General features: G+C 43.8%; 3 non-coding genes across 3 annotated transcripts; all 3 read left to right on the forward strand.

Moving 5' to 3' along the window:
- The first annotated feature begins 9,396 nt into the window (after positions 1-9,396).
- On the forward strand, positions 9,397-9,468 carry TRNAC-GCA (transfer RNA cysteine (anticodon GCA)). The gene has a single exon. It is a non-coding gene; the product is annotated as a tRNA-Cys (tRNA).
- Positions 9,469-11,108: 1,640 nt separating this feature from the next.
- Positions 11,109-11,180, forward strand: TRNAC-GCA (transfer RNA cysteine (anticodon GCA)). Its single transcript has one exon. It is a non-coding gene; the product is annotated as a tRNA-Cys (tRNA).
- Positions 11,181-12,171: 991 nt separating this feature from the next.
- Positions 12,172-12,243, forward strand: TRNAC-GCA (transfer RNA cysteine (anticodon GCA)). Its single transcript has one exon. It is a non-coding gene; the product is annotated as a tRNA-Cys (tRNA).
- Positions 12,244-18,099: the final 5,856 nt, after the last annotated feature.

An 18,099-nucleotide genomic window follows, 5' to 3' on the forward strand; every position in this document is an offset into this window, starting at 1 on the left:
AATGGTCAAGAAAATTGGGCGGTGGGAATCGGTGAGGTTCCGGTCTTACGTTCGGTTGGATAAGATGGTGTGAGCAGTTGCTGTGGGGGTTGGCCTTGTGGGATCCCTGGCTGACATATTTATTTTCTTCCCTAGGTCGAGTGGCATGGATTGTGGGCCATTCTTTTATATTCTGAGCCAAGAGGAGAGCTGCAGTTCGTTTTCGGGGTCAGCAGCTGGGCTTCCCTGAGGACCGGATTAATTTACAATGGTTTGGTTACAGGGGTTATGGTTGGCAGGAAGTCTGTAGCGAGGTCCTTAGTATGGTAACTAGGGGTAGGCGGACAGATGTGCTTGTGCTCCATGCAGGCGGTAATGATCTTGGGCTTATCCCGCAACGGCTATTAGTAAAAAGGATGAAGCAGGATGTGAACAGGATCAGGGCCTGGGTCCCGGGTGTTCAGTTGGTATGGTCTGAGATAGTTCCCCGGCTCCGTTGGCGGCATGTGCGGGTTTCAGCGGCTATAGGGCGCTGCCGAGGGAAGGTTAACGGGTTCATGGCCAGTTTTGTGAGGAAGCTGGGCAGGGTGGTAGTTCGGCACAGGGAACTAGAGGACATGCTACCAGGGTACTTCAGAGATGATGGGGATCGATTTACTTAACTTGGCCAAGGCTCTATTTCTTCTGGGTGGCGGAGCTAAGACGGCTTAAGGGATCAAGGTCGGAGCTTGTGGCGGGCTAGTGGAAGGAAAGTTAAGGGGGTAACAGGCCTGCTTAAGGAAGCGTAGAGCAAGAGTAGTGAGTTGGCTGTTTCAATATGGACTGGTTACCTGTTGGTAAGATGTTGGTGGTTTCGAGCTCGGTGGTAGCTCAGAACCCAGGTGGTGTAGGGGTATCAAGGTATACCCCTGCCAGGATCGTGTGGAAAATGTTGGATCTTGTTTTGCGAATTGATATGTGGAAAATGATAATGATGGATGGCTGAGGATGTGGGGGTGGGCAATGACTTTTATGTTATTTATATATTATTGTTATTATTATTATTATATATTATGAATAAAAGCTGTGGACATATTGACCCATACCCTAAAGTGTCAGTGTTTCATTGGTGTGGGTTGGGAAAGGTAATGGTCAGCTCCTCCAGCCCATATGGCGACAATGCACCTGTCATTACAAACAGGGCTCCTACATTACAAACTCCATAAAAATAATGAATATTTTTGGCGCATTTTCCAAATAACCATATAACCTGTCCTTAGCAAATGATATCCATAATCCCACTAAAGATGAAATAGACGCTTTTTAGGTGGAAATACAAACACATAAAATTAAGCCCCGTGCTCAAACTCTCACTAGTCCTAATCGCAGAGCCGGATTTTCCATTAGACCCAGTAGGCACCTGCTAACAAGCGTCTTTTTTCAGCACTTGTAATGTGCTTTTTTAAATCTTAAATAGGCTTGGAGGAGAGATAAGTACCAGGAGCCTTGGCCTGTGTCTTCTGTAGACCAGTCAGCCTTAAAGGGTCACTATAGCCTCCCAAGTCACATCATCTTATGAAAATATTACTTCATCTTCATCTGGATGCAGTGTGTCTGTCCCCTTAACCCTGCAATGTAAAATGTTTCAGTTTTTACTCTGTGACAATGACACTGGACATCCTCATGATTTGCATGAGGACGTATTGAGGCAATGCTTTGCTATGAAGAAGGCCTAATGCGTGCAGCCACAGGGACTGAGGAACATGCGCTTTAATAGCAGACCTGCAGAAACGTTTTTAAAGAACACTCCAGGTACCAAAATAACTTAATCTAAATTAATTTGTTATGGTTCCCAGAGGCCCCTGTGTGCACTCGTACCTCAAGGTTTTAAATTGTTCTTGAATGGCTTAACCCTTAAGTTACCTCTAGCCAGGCCCGGACTGGCCATCGGGCAAACCGGGCAAATGCCCGGTGGGCCGCGATGGCCATGGGCCGAGGCCGGTAGGAAAGATCAAGAGATCTCCCCTGCCGGCCCATGTGCAGCAGCACCGGCCCCAAGATGGAGTTCTATCCCATCATGGGCCGGAGGGGAGATCGGACAGTGAGCCGGTCACCCTCTGCGCACGCCGAGCAGCTTCCTTCCTCTTCTTCTCGCGAGCGCCGAGATTTTCAGAGCGTTGCCATGGTAACCCGTGGCAACGCTCTGAAAAAACGGTGCTCACTGTGGGGTACAGACTGAATTACCTGCCGCTGGACCGCCAGGGATGTGTGTGTGGCGTACCCTCCCCTCACTGGACCACCAGGTATGTGAATGCTCCCTCCCCCCTGCAAAGTTAAAAGGGGGAGTAAATGGAATTATTATTAGTTTTTTTTTTTTACTTTTTAATAATAATAATTTAAGGCCATATACACACACAAACACATTACACACATACAAACACACTACACACACTGCACCCCTGCACTAACACTCACTGCACCACTAACACACAAACATTCTGCTCCCCTGCACTAACACACACTGCATTAACACACAAACACACACTGCAGTAACACACAAACACACACTGCACTAACACACACTGCACTAACACACACTGCACCACTAACACACAAACATTCTGCTCCCCTGCACTAACACACAAACACACACTGCACTAACACACACTGCACCACTAACACACAAACATTCTGCTCCCCTGCACTAACACACACTGCAGTAACACACAAACACACACTGCACTAACACACACTGCAGTAACACACAAACACACACTGCACTAACACACACTGCAGTAACACACAAACACATTGCACTAAAACACACTGCAGTAACACACAAACACACACTGCACTAACACACACTGCAGTAACACACAAACACACAAACATACTGCTCCCCTGCACTAACACACACACTGCAGTAACACACAAACACACACTGCACTAACACACAAACATACTGCTCCCCTGCACTAACACACAAACACACTGCACCCCCTGCACTAACACACAAACACACTACACCCCCTGCACTAACACATAAACACACTGCATACACTCTATACCCCTACATACACACTACAGCCCCTGCATTAACACACATTAACACACAATACACACTCTATACCCCTATATCCACACTGCACCTCCTGCACTTACACACAAACACACTACACACACTCTATACCCCTTATATACACACTATTCCCCTGGCACTCACATACACACTCTATACCCCATAAACCTACACTACACTCTCGAACGTTATACCCCTATAAACACACACATTACACCCCCTGCATGCACCCACACTAATTTATACCCCCTATAAATACATATTCTGCACCCCCTGTACACACTACACCACCTATGCATACATTACCCCCACTATACACATGTGCTCTACAGCTCCTATATGCATACACACACTAGAGCCCCTAGATACACTCACAAACACACAGTACAGCTCCTTACATGCACACACTCCACAGGCCCTATATAAATACACACACACAAACACACATACTTTACAACCCAGAGGCACACACACTACAGCCCCTAGCCACATGCAGTACGCCACAAACAGACCCCTTCACACACACAATTGCTCTACACACATGCAACGTCCAAACATATCCAACAACACAAGGAACATCCCCACACATGCACAACACTCTTTAACAGTCCGGTTCCTGTTTTGATCTCTGGTATCCCACTATTGAGGACCCCAGAGACAAATCGCCAGCAAACGCAGCACAAACTCAACCCCCACCCCCTTCCCCCCCAAAAAAAACTCATGGCATTTATTTTAGCCAGGAGCACTGGATCCTCTGGAGGAGCGTCACATTAACATACTCATTTTGTGGGGGGAAGGGGGTGTGCGTGTCAATGGTGGTGACATGACATGCCCCCTTTATGGCCCCGCCCCTAGTAGCCCGGGCTGAATTTTTGTCCCAGTCCGGCCCTGCCTCTAGCAACGATCTCAGCTCCCCAACGACTGCATCCGGCTTCTGAAATTTCAGACTCAGGAAGCGACTGGGGCAAGCCACTGGGCAAGGGACACCGTTGATATGATGAGAGTGATCAGCTGATGCTCTCAGCCAATTAGTGACTCCCCATTCATAAAACTGGCTTGCACAGAAATGTACCTTTTACAAGCTAGCTTTGTGAATGGGGAGTCACTGATTGGCTGAGAGCATCAGCTCACTGCTCTCAGCATATCAGCAGCGCCCCTGCCCGGTGGCACTCTACACTTCCTGAATCTGACATTTCAGAAGCCAGATGCTGCACTGGAGGGAGCTGAGATTGGCGATGGGGACAACTTTGGGGTTAAACTGTTCGAGAATGGTTAAACCCCTTGAGGTAAGATGTTCCCCGGGGGCCTCCTCGCACTATAACTACTTAATTTGCATGAAGTTGTTGTGGTGCCTAAACTGTCCCTTTAAAGAGTGCAGTACTCAGTGCTGTCCCAGTTCCTCCAGTGACTATGTGTGGAACTGGCAGGAAGTGAAAGGGATCACTTCTCACACAGGAAATGCTTTGTATGAGGAGCAGGGGAAGCTTTTAGTGATGCACTGTGTAATCACTCCTGCAGCTCTAATACCATCAATCATAGGAAACTGACTGGTCTACAGAAGACATAGGAGGGTGAGTACTTTCCAAATAAACTTTAGAACTCAAAGCCTAAACCTGAAAATTACCTAAATCCTGTGTTTAACTCTTAAAGTAATCACCTCAATATAAAATTTAACCCAACTCTAACCATGACGCTGAAGTTAGCTTCTCATTTTATGATGTTGAAGTTACCTTCTTATTTGGCCATGTTTTTATTCAGTGATAGAAGATAGTTTCTTATTCATCTAACTTCTTATTAAAACATGACTTTTATTCATTCAAAATGTATGTAAATTTTATGAATGCTGCAATATAAATATTACTTTATTAATACGTTATTCATATGTAAGTCATATTTCTACACATTTCTGATATAATAATAAATAATGAAAATGATAAAAATAATACTTGATGTTATTAGTTATATAAATTAGGTTTGCTTATTCAATTTGGCTCTTGTTTATGTAAAGTGGTACAATTTATCTTCAGCCTTTAAAATAAATAACTAACACATTTGCCACTTAAAGTGGGCATCAAAATGCCACCTCCAAATCCATTTTCGCCATGTTGGCATTGATTTCTATACACTGGATTCCCCTCTTCATCATACAATAATATTCAGCCTGAGCTAAACTAAAGTTTTGATTAAAAACTGGCACCAAAGTGGCACCATCAACTCAATGCATTTCAATAGGGATTTCTGAATAAGTAACCAAGGTTTTCCTATATGAAAACCATATTGGCTCACTCAAAATGCTATTACAAATTTTATAGGTGTTCCAGCTCTTATTATATTTAGACTTACACTTGCAATTTTAATATGTAGCCATTTTCTCTTTTTTTAATTATCTGTTTGCGTAATTTTTTTATGGCTTTTATTAAAGGACCACTATAGGCACCCAGACCACATCAGCTTAATGAAGTGGTCTGGGTGCCAGGTCCCTCTAGGTCCTAGGATTAACCCTTTTTTCTATAAACATAGCAGTTTCAGAGAAACTGCTATGTTTATATTTGGGTTAATCCAGCCTCTAGTGGCTGTCTCACTGACAGCCGCTAGAGGCGCTTGCGTGCTTCTCACTGTGATTTTCACAGTGAGAAGACGCCAGCGTCCATAGGAAAGCATTGTAAATGCTTTCCTATGAGACTGGCTGAATGCACGCACGGCTCTTGCCGCGCATGCGCATTCAGCCGAAGAGGAGGAGAGCTCCCCACCCGGCGCTGGAGAAAGAGGTAAGTTTAACCCCTTCCTCTCCATCTAGCCTGGAGGGAGGGGGACCCTGAGGGTGGGGGCACCCTCAGGGCACTATAGTGCCAGGAAAACGAGTATGTTTTCCTGGCACTATAGTGGTCCTTTAATGATTGAGGGAATACCAGGTAATTGACAAGGGAATTTAAAATGTAATAGTCAAAGCAGCAGAATTGGACAAATTATACAACTTAACTTAACTGAGCGAAAGTCCCTCTTTCATGAGTATATGAACTGTATATTGAGTCAATCCACTATGGTTTGGATATATATATTATCTATATATGTTTTTGATAATAGAGTTATGTATTTGTATGGACTGCAGGATTATTTAAAAAAAAAAAAAAGTATGATATTGCTATATTTGTATGTGACAACAGCAGAAACAAAAGAAAACAAATTTCTAAACAATTTTTATTTTGAAATGTTTATTTTAAAATGTGATTTTACAATGTAATTATATCATTTTATACTTTCTGACTAGAGATTTTGATTACTTAAGACCTTAGTAGCTTAGATTTGTCTTATGTATTTTTCCTACGTTTGCACAGCTTTGACCCAGGGTAGGAGCAAACTCCGCTCCATTTCCTGTGGTCAAAGCAATTTTCCCACAATTCTCCCCATCCTCCTGCTGCTTTATTCAGTGTTCGAACGCCGGCGAAACTACCGAATTTCGTCCTTACAGAATGAGAACAGTTTGTCCATTCGTGTTAGGACGAAATTCTGGATTTTTGTCCAGATCGGAATTTCATTTGAATGAATGAAACTCTGATCCTATTCATGCCGCAAGTAGATAGCTCCCTAATACCTTGGGTATTACTAAAATACCTAAATATTTCAGCCAAATGTATTAATACATAAAGTAAACCTGACTTAGTATTAGTATAAATCTACCCCTACTTGCTATACCGCGAGTAGGGGCATGTATACTTCCTGCCTTTTAGTAGTTGGCTTCCTAATACCGTGGGAATTAGGGAGCTATTTAATCGCGGCATGAATAGAATCTGTATTTCATTCATTCAAATTAAATTCCGATCCAAACAGAAATCCAGAATTTCGTCCTAATATGAATGGACAAACTGTTCTCATTTTGTTAGGATGAAATTCAGTGCCGGTGCTCGAACGCTGAATAAGGCAGCAGGAGGAAGGTGAGAATTGTGGGGAAATTGCTTTGACCACAGGAAATGCACCTCCCCTGGGTCAAAGCTGGGCAAGCGTAGGAAAAATACATAAGACAAAATAGTCCCTACTTTGTCTTATGTTTTAAAGAAAACTAGAGCAGATAGAAAGAAATGAAGAACAGATCCCGAGAGAGGGAGAGAAGAGGAAGCGATTGGGGAAAGGTATTTAGAATTTCACTCAATTCAGTTAAATTGTAGAATTTGTCCAATTCTGCTGCTTTGGCTATTACATTTTTAAATTCCCTTGTCAATTACCTGATATTTACTCAATCATTAATAAAAGCCATAAAAACATTACTCAAACAAATAATTAAAAAAAGAGAAAATGGCAAAAGCTGCGTATTAAAATCGCAAGTGTAACTCTAAATAATAATTGCTGGAACACCTATTAAATTTGTAATGCCAATTTGGGTGAGCCAATATGGTTTTCATATAGGAAAACCTTGGTTACATATTCAGAAATCCCCCACTGAAGTGCATTGAGTTGATGGTGCCAATTTGGTGCCAGTTTATGATATGAAATGTGGCTTGGCTCAGGCTAAATGTTGTTGGATGACATAGAGGGTTGCCCAGTGTATTGAAATCAATGGCATTTTGAGTGAGCCAAGGTGGTTTTAATGTAAGAAAACCTTGGTTACTTATTCAGAAATCCCTATTGAAATGCATTGAGTTGATGGTGCCACTTTGGTGCCAGTTTTTATTTTTTTTTTCATTTCTTTATGTTTCACTTGACAGAGCTTAGGTGAACACAGTTGCATTACGGCTTTCACCGACATAGATAAAACACAGTTGCAACATGGCTTTCGCCAACATGAATACACATAGTTGGATCATGGCTTTCGCAGAAGCCCAAGTAATCACGGTTCTGACCAGCATTTGCTTTTCCATAATATAACCCTTAAGCTGTGTAGCTGTAGGTCCTCTTGTCTCCGTGTCAAGGTTTTTTTTTTTTTAAATAAACAATAACTGAATAATATCATACATAACTTGTAAGCGCTTTATCATTAACATGTATACTAAACAATGAAAATCAATAAATGTGTCACATTTGCCGACCTCGAACGTGGTCTTAATATAGTGTACAGTGTCCAGGTAGGCTTATAACCTACTTTTGTTTAGCATATTCTAATTTATGTTGTCACCATGACTATATAGAGAGAGAATTAAGAAGAGTAGGAAGTTAAGTATACGAGTAAGGGGCAGAAGAGAAGATTGAGTAGAGGAAGAGTGCGGGGAAAACGGGGAGGGGGGGTGGGGGGGGGATGGGGTCCTGCAGGGATGGGGGGGGATGGGGTCCTGCAGCGGTGCAACGCATCCATATACGTTATCTATGTCCGCGGTGGTATGTCCAGAACTTAACTGGGGGGCTACTTGTGTTCTGTCCTGAGTCGTTCTGGTGCCAGTTTTTAATCAAAACTTTAGTTTAGCTCAGGCTGAATATTATTGTATGATGAAGAGGGGAATCCAGTGTATAGAAATCAATGCCAACATGGCGAAAATGGATTTGGAGGTGGCATTTTGATGCCCACTTTAAGTGGCAAATGTGTTAGTTATTTATTTTAAAGGCTGAAGATAAATTGTACTACTTTACATAAACAAGAGCCAAATTGAATAAGCAAACCTAATTTATATAACTAATAACATTTAGTATTATTTTTATCGTTTTCATTATTTATTATTATATCAGAAATGTGTAGAAATATGACTTACATATGAATAACGTATTAATAAAGTAATATTTATATTGCAGCATTCATAAAATTTACATACATTTGGAATGAATAAAAGTCATGTTTTAATAAGAAGTTAGATGAATAAGAAACTATCTTCTATCACTGCATAAGAAGCTGGCCGAATAAGAAGGTAACTTCAACATCATAAAATGTCTAAAAAGCCAAATGAAATTGATATTTAAACTGGGTGTTTTAACATCCAAAATTTTAATAGGAATTTTGGAATTTTTCTCTATGAAAACCAACTAGATTATTCTGATTTGTTACTATTAGGACATTCTTCTGTAGGAAAAAGTTTAATCTGGCTGAGCAAAATGATAGTGTTAACAAAAAATGGCACCATACTGGTCACCCTAATATATATGCATTTTAATAGGAAATTCTTAATAAGTAGCCAAACATTTTCTCTATGTAAACCATTTTTTCTCACCCAGGTTTAGCTTGTTTTCTACTAAATAGAAAGAGTTCAATCTGGCCTAAGCCAAATGACACTGATCCCCAACAACCGAGCCTTATATGGGAATGTACGGAGTTCGAATCCCTATGCAGAACGGACACACCGCCCCCAAAGGGCGATCTCTCAAATATACTCCTCGCTTGTCTTTGGAAAACAAAAACATAAAAAAAAAACCCACACAATCCCCATAGTTTTATCATGGGAGGGGGTATAGCTCAGTGGTAGAGCATTCGACTGCAGATCGAGAGGTCCCTGGTTCAAATCCGGGTGCCCCCTTCACCTGTTTTTTAGAAACAATTTAGTCCTGAAAGGATTGATCACTTCTGAACTCATTGTAAAACCAATTAAGCATCAGTGTAAGTCCATCACTACAATTATCTGGATATTTGTAACACCTTGCCTATAATTCCCACGTGAAACAACCACAACATGTTCCCTCTGTAGCTATTTTCACCTTTTTAACCCCTTAAGACCGCAGGGCGTTCTATGCCGTCCTTATTTAGATGGCTCTATAAGCCTCAGGGTGGCATAGAACGCCCTGCGATCTTTTGTACTTACCCGGTCGCCGGTGATCCCACGCCGGCAATCGCATTCTGGAGACTCATCTGGGAGCCCAGGGAGTCCCACTCCGCAAGGACCTCGCAATCACATGGCCCAGGGGGGGCAAAGAGGACGAAGACCTCACGATCACATGGACGGCATGGCCGTCCAAGGCATTGCCAGCAGGGGGAGTGCCTGTAAGGACAGGTACTCCCCCTGCTGCCTGGAAATAAAATTAAAACAGTTGAAAACAGTTGAAAATTAAAATTATATATACTTAGATCATATATATATTTATTAAATATATGATCTAAGTGTAAATATATACACATATATACACATACACTGCCTACGTGTATTTTAATATTAATATATATATAATCATATATATATATTAATATCAAAGTGCATGTACAATGATATTGATTAAATGTATATATAATTTTCATTATACATATTCAAAAATTTATGACTGCACTCCACGATCTTCTTATAAAATCCAAGATACTTTATTAGATATGCATTAAAAAAATGATCAACGTTTCAGCCCCTCTCTGGGCTTTCTTCAGGATCAGGAAAAAACTGTTATAATTTTCAATATATAAAATAATAAAATTAAATAAATATGTAAATACGTTAAAAAATAAAATTAGGGGCGTGAGTGAGAGCTCCTGGTCCTGAATGACTTTAATAGCCTGCTTTAAGCAAGCTGCACAGCCCTACCAAGTACACCACTTGGAAAAAGAACAACAGATGCTTAAATGCAAACTAGCGGACCTAGAAGACCGGTCCAGGAGAAACAATGTCCGCTTCCGCAGAATCTCTGAAAGGGTGAGCATGGAGGAACTCTCAGCGTTAATTATGGGACTCTGTAAAGCACTGAGGCCTGACCTGGGGGGGAACCTAATGTCCTCCCCCCTGGCCCCCACCCCTGAGCGGTGGGTGGGGGACCTAAATACTAATAGGGGGGACCTAATGTCCTCCCCCCTGGCCCCCACCCCTGAGCGGTGGGTGGGGGCCCTAAATACTAAAAAGGGAGGAGGGACCTAATGTCCTCCCCCCTGGCCCCCACCCCTGAGCGGCGGGTGGGGGCCCTAAAAACTTTTTCCGTCCCCCCCAGGTGACCCCAAACCCCTAGTCACCCCCTCACCCCCCAAAAAAATGAACCCCCTACCAACCCCCCTCACCCTAAAAATAATGAGGGGGGGACCTTTAACTAAGTACCTGTAAAAAAATAAATAAAAAAAACTCACCATTCGATGTTTTCTTTCTTCTAAAATCTTTTTTCAGCCCCAAAAAAGGCCAAATAAAAAACCATAATAACCAAAAAAAAAAACGGAACACAAAAACAAAAACATTTAAAAAAACACATGGTAGGGGGTATAGCTCAGTGGTAGAGCATTCGACTGCAGATCGAGAGGTCCCTGGTTCAAATCCGGGTGCCCCCTTTACCTCCATTTTAGATACCATCATCAAAAATGACCCGGGTACTCACCTGGAACGGCGAGAGAATTGAAACTATCTCAAAGACAGACATACTGGATATATCAATTAGACACTTTAGAACCCAAGCGAATGAACGTAGATGTGGATCTGTCTTGTTTCATGTCATAACCTACTGTGGTTGATGGTTTTCACCATACCCTTTCTTCATGTGTTTTTTGCCTATTTACTAATCCGCTACTATATATATATATATATACAGGGAGTGCAGAATTATTAGGCAAGTTGTATTTTTGAGGATTAATTTTATTATTGAACAACAACCATGTTCTCAATGAACCCAAAAAGCATTGTCCTGCATGAAAATCATGTTTTTCTTGAAGGATGCAGACTTCTTGAAGGATGCACCTCACACGGATCATTAGTTGGTCAACCAAGCCGCAAGGAAAACCATGGATCCAACTGGAAGCGGACAGCACTAACTGCGACCTGAGAGCCCTACCCTGGCTCACTAAGGAAGCTAGCCGACGCGTACAACACGTGAACCCGTTTGTGAAGACCACACTCAGGATCTGGCACCAAAAAGGCCCCAAATTCTATCTTACGACGGACCCGAGTCCCCTACTTCCCCTCAGAGGTAACCCAGATTTCCCAGCAGGAGACATGGGCCCAAACCTGCAATCAGGGCTCAACAACGCGCTGCCTCGGATAGTAGATGTGCTCACATCCACGGGCGCAATACACCCAATAACCACCCTTTTTCTGGACCAAAGACATACCTTATTACACACTATAGCGCGTGAACAAATACGGCGCTTCACACGCTCGTTCCTCCAACAACCAAGCCTTATACGGGAATGTACGGAGTTCGAATCCCTATGCAGAACGGACACACCGCCCCCCAGGGCGATCTCTCAAATATACTCCTCGCTTGTCTTTGGAAAACAAAAACATAAAAAAAAAACCCCACACAATCCCCATATTTTTATCATGGGAGGGGGTATAGCTCAGTGGTAGAGCATTCGACTGCAGATCGAGAGGTCTCTGGTTCAAATCCGGGTGCCCCCTTCACCTGTCTTTTAGAAACAATTTAGTCCTGAAAGGATTGATCACTTCTGAACTCATTGTAAAACCAATTAAGCATCAGTGTAAGTCCATCACTACAATTATCTGGATATTTGTAACACCTTGCTCATAATTCCCACGTGAAACAACCACAACATGTTCCCTCTGTAGCTATTTTCACCTTTTTAACCCCTTAAGACCGCAGGGCGTTCCATGCCGTCCTTATTTAGATGGCTCTATAAGCCTCAGGGTGGCATAGAACGCCCTGCGATCTTATGTACTTACCCGGTCGCCGGTGATCCCACGCCGGCAATCGCATTCTGGAGACTCATCTGGGAGCCCAGGGAGTCCCACTCCGCAAGGACCTCGCGATCACATGGCCCAGGGGGGGCAAAGAGGACGAAGACCTCACGATCACATGGACGGCATGGCCGTCCAAGGCATTGCCAGCAGGGGGAGTGCCTGTAAGGACAGGTACTCCCCCTGCTGCCTGGAAATAAAATTAAAACAGTTGAAAACAGTTGAAAATTAAAATTATATATACTTAGATCATATATATATTTATTAAATATATGATCTAAGTGTAAATATATACACATATATACACATACACTGCCTACGTGTATTTTAATATTAATATATATATATTCATATATATATTAATATCAAAGTGCATGTACAATGATATTGATTAAATGTATATATAATTTTCATTATACATATTCAAAAATTTATGACTGCACTCCACGATCTTCTTATAAAATGCAAGATACTTTATTAGATATGCATTAAAAAAATGATCAACGTTTCAGCCCCTCTCTGGGCTTTCTTCAGGATCAGGAAAAAACTGTTATAATTTTCAATATATAAAATAATAAAATTAAATAAATATGTAAATACGTTAAAAAATAAAATTAGGGGCGTGAGTGAGAGCTCCTGGTCCTGAATGACTTTAATAGCCTGCTTTAAGCAAGCTGCACAGCCCTACTGCCAGCATACAAGCTCCTAGCAGGTAGCCAGACATGACACACCCGATGGCACCAGCCAAACAAACCAAATTAACGGACCAGATCCGCCCGGCGCGGAAAGACCGCCTGAGGCCTACCCAAGATGGCGACGATGTCGAAGCCTTATCACAGTCCACTGAAGCCATGCTGGATTCAGGCCAGGATGCAAACCAATACGCCGATGTCCCAGTCACTGAAAAACGGCTGTACACCATGCTACAAGATTTCAGAGTCACCCTCCAATCCAATTTAAAGCAGACGACCTGTGAAATCAAAAGGGAGATCTCTGACTTGGGCGAGCGGACGAACCGGCTTGAGGCCCGTACAGAAGAAATATGCACCGAGCATGATGCGCTCGCTGATCAAGTACACCACTTGGAAAAAGAACAACAGATGCTTAAATGCAAACTAGCGGACCTAGAAGACCGGTCCAGGAGAAACAATGTCCGCTTCCGCGGAATCTCTGAAAGGGTGAGCATGGAGGAACTCTCAGCGTTAATTATGGGACTCTGTAAAGCACTGAGGCCTGACCTGAGGGAGAATGGCTACAGTAAAATAAGGGGGGAACCTAATGTCCTCCCCCCTGGCCCCCACCCCTGAGCGGTGGGTGGGGGACCTAAATACTAATAGGGGGGACCTAATGTCCTCCCCCCTGGCCCCCACCCCTGAGCGGTGGGTGGGGGCCCTAAATACTAAAAAGGGAGGAGGGACCTAATGTCCTCCCCCCTGGCCCCCACCCCTGAGCGGCGGGTGGGGGCCCTAAAAAATTTTTTACGTCCCCCCCAGGTGACCCCAAACCCCTAGTCACCCCCTCACCCCCCCAAAAAATGAACCCCCTACCTACCCCCCTCACCCTAAAAATAATGAGGGGGGGGACCTTTAACTAAGTACCTGTAAAAAAATAAATAAAAAAAACTCACCATTCGATGTTTTCTTTCTTCTAAAATCTTTTTTCAGCCCCAAAAAAGGCCAAATAAAAAAACATAATAACCAAAAAAAAAACGAGCGCAAAAAAAAAGAATCCTTCTTCACCGCGCAGACTAAGCTCTGCAGGGCGGGGGAAGGCTTATAAAGCCTTGCCCCGCCCTGCAATTAGGCTCAGAGCACTCTGATTGGTGGGTTTAAGCCATCCAATCAGAGTGCCCTGACAGGTAAATTAAGAGACTAAGAGGTAACCTGGGGGGACACATTTATTTTTAGGGCCTCCACCCGCCACTCAGGGGTGTGGGCCGGGGGGAGGACAATAGGTCCCCCCCACTGGTATTTAGGGCCCCCACCCGCCGCTCAGGGGTGGGGGCCGGGGGGAGGACAATAGGTCCCCCCATTGGTATTTAGGGCCCCCACCCGCCGCTCAGGGGTTGGGGCCAGGGGGGAGGACATTAGGTTTCCCCCCCTTATTAGTATTTAGGGCCCCCACCCACCGCTCAGGGTTGGGGGCCAGGGGGAGGACAATAGGTTCCCCCCCTTTTTAGTATTTAGGGCCCCCACTTGCCGTTTAGGGGTGGGGGCCAGGGGGAAGGACATTAGGTCCCCCCCTTATTAGTATTTAGGGCCCCCACCCACCGCTCAGGGGTGGGGGCCAGGGGGGAGGACCTTAGGTCCCTCCCCCTTTTTAATATTTAGGGCCCCGACCCACCGCTCAGGGGTGGGGGCCAGGGGGAGGACATTAGGTCCTCCCCCCTTATTAGTATTTAGGGCCCCCACCCGCCGCTCTGGGGGCGGGGCAATAGGGGGGGGCAATATATATATATTTTTTTTAAACAGTGAGCAGCCACAGGCTGCTCACTGTTAACTAGACATGCCCCTACTCGCGGTATAGCGAGTAGGGGCAAAATTTACTAATACTAAGTAATTTTTACTTAGTATTAGTAAATTTGTCTGAAAGACCAATTTAGGTCTTTCAGCCTTTTGGTAGATAACTCCCTAATACCGTGGGAATAAGGGAGTTATCTACTAAGCGTCTGCAAAAGAAGTCTCGAAGTTCCGAAGTGCTAAAGTGGCGAAGTTGTGAATTGCCGAAGTCCCGAATTGCGAAAATTCAGAATTTCGGAATGCCGAACCGAACCGAAAATTTTCCCCATGCACATGCCTATCTGAGCTATGTTGGCGCTGTGGGAGGGGAGTAGGAAGCATGCTGCACATATTCTGGGAGTGCCCGCTACTAGGAACATACTGGGCATCAATACGAGGCCTAATATCCCGCACCACCGGTCTCCTCCTCCAGCTACGGCCAGAACACTACTTATTGCACATGACACCTAAGCTGACAATGTACCCCCATAGAAAGGTGATAATGAATATACTCAGCGCAGCAAAGATTCTTCTAGCTCAAAACTGGAAGAGTACGAATATACCCGACATGGAGGCAGTGCGCTGTAGAGTAGAAGTAATTTGCTCCTATGAACAAATGGCTAGCAGAATTCAGGGCCAGGAAGATAGGCACGAGAGGGGATGGGGATGCTGGAGGCCCACACCGTGAAAGTAGGCAGCCTACTGAGAAATGGCTCCCACCAATATGTATAATATGTCTAATGTGAAAGTAAATGTCTCCATACACAGGGAAATTAAAAACGATGGTAAATATTACAAATAATGGTGAACGAAGAGACTTCAACGTAAATGTGAATGAACATAACCTATTAAATGGAATGTGACGCCAGACAATCTGGAAATCTAGAGCTGGCAGGGATAGGGGACTCTATGTCCCCAACCTCCAAGTTAGTCCCCCCCCAACCCCAATCCCAATCCCCTTCATGCTTCCCGGTTACCTACTAAATCGTAAAACTAAATGCTACCACAGTCCATGCTGATAAAATATACCAAGGCAAATGTGAAATGTATCATGGGCAGGTACCAAATGTTATGTATACTCACTGCATGATAGACCATGTCAAACTGTTACTGTGTAGTACCAAGCAATACTGTATGTACCTAACAATATTGGCTGCATGTATTGTATGATGCTATTCTGTTTACTTCAATAATAAAACTATATATTAATTTTTTTTTAAATAATAAATTAACAAATAAAATATATATATATACATGTGTAATTTCGTTCTAACTGCATTTTAAAACTAATATATATATATTGATATTGATATCAAAATACATGTAGAACGAAATAATATATATATATATATATCTATATACATATACATTTTATTAATTACAATTTGCAGGACTTGCCTGACAACCCAGGCCGAAAGTTCAGGGAATTATTATTTTTTTTTTTTTTAAATTCTTTATTTTTGTAGCGCAGAGATGTAACATAAGCAGGCGGGAGGTACCCCAAAGGCATTCCTCCAGCTTATCTCACGCGGAACATGCGGGGCACATGAGTAATATGCACATTTTTATATTTAAAACCAATTAAAGCATACCATAGTATATTGTAAGGATGGTAGTATACGAAGGCTCAATTTTCAACTCTAAAGCATTATAAGGTGCAATCAAGCTTCGGTTCATATAGTCAGAGCAGCTATCGGGGTGTCAGGATCACAGTAAGTGCGGGTTGGCATGCTGATAAGATGAGTGAGTGGGCTCAGGCGTAATATGGCACTGAAGGCTGTGTACCGTCAAACCATAGTTGGCGATGAAAACATTACGTTATTAACCACCGGTTGGATATTTGCATGCAGGGGATAAAACATTTTTATGAAGCAGCAGTTGCATTTACGTAACAACAAAACTAAATGGAGGTCGTGCTGGTGAGTATATGTGTGCGTAGTTATGTGGTGGCTCGCTTCTAAAGTAGTGTTGTCACATTTGTTAGCCTGTAATGGACATGCTGTTGGGCTAGTGTAGTCGGTAACCCATTGGAGGCGTCCCTCATTGCAGTTGGGACCGGTCGAGTGATGGGAGGGATATACCTGCATGTATGCCCTAGGTCAAGGTTGAAGTCTTGTGGGCAGAACCTGCCCGCGGTGTGTGGGGGCTATGTGTTAATAGCTGTAACGAGTATATACCCCTACACGCAGGATCCAGCCTAACAGAAGACAGTACAGAGGAGAGATACGTCTACCGGACCTTAGAGTGGCCGGACTCGACGTAATAGGATAAAACAGAGTCAGGAACGATCCGAGGTCAAGGGCACAAAGAGACAGCGTAAACGAAAACTAGCCGGGGACTGGTACACAGGAATCAGCAAGCCGGCAAACAGTACAGAATAGGATAAAGCGAAAACGAAGTCAGAATACAAAGCCAAGGTCAAATACGGAGAAACACAACTGAACACAACAAGCACTAAAGGGAACTGTAGCAGAAACCACGATAGGGCAACGAACTAAGGGAAAAGGGTAAGTATAAGTAGCCTTCAAACTAATGTGATTGGCTCCTGTCACTTCCACTCCCCCAACAGGTAAGTGTATGGGGTGATTGGCATGACAGGAGCCAATGGGAGCCTTTTTGCAATTTAGGCTCCCACTGTCTCTTTAAGAGCGCGCCCGAGATTCGCGGCGCGCTCTTAGCTGCAGGCGGGACACGTGACCGCTTCTCGCGGTCACTGCCCGCCTTCCTGTCTGAACAGTCGGACGAGCCGCGCGCGGCTTGAAGAGAGGACCGCGTCCGGCCCCCGGATAAGGTAAGTACCGCTACAGTACCCCCCCCTGAGGACACGCCCTCCGGGCGGGCAGGACCAGGCCTGGCAGGAAAACGCGAATGGAAAGAACGTACAAGGCGGGGAGCATGAACAGCATCCGCAGAAATCCAACTGCGCTCCTCAGGCCCATAACCCTTCCAATGTACCAAGTACTGAAGCCGACCCCTAAGAAAACGAGAGTCAATAACAGCAGATACTTCGAACTCCTCATGACCCTCCACAGAGACAGGAGGGGGAGGGGGAGTATGCCGG

The sequence above is a fragment of the Pelobates fuscus genome, chromosome 6 (assembly GCF_036172605.1).
Source record: "Pelobates fuscus isolate aPelFus1 chromosome 6, aPelFus1.pri, whole genome shotgun sequence".
NCBI classification, from domain to species: Eukaryota; Metazoa; Chordata; class Amphibia; order Anura; family Pelobatidae; genus Pelobates; species Pelobates fuscus.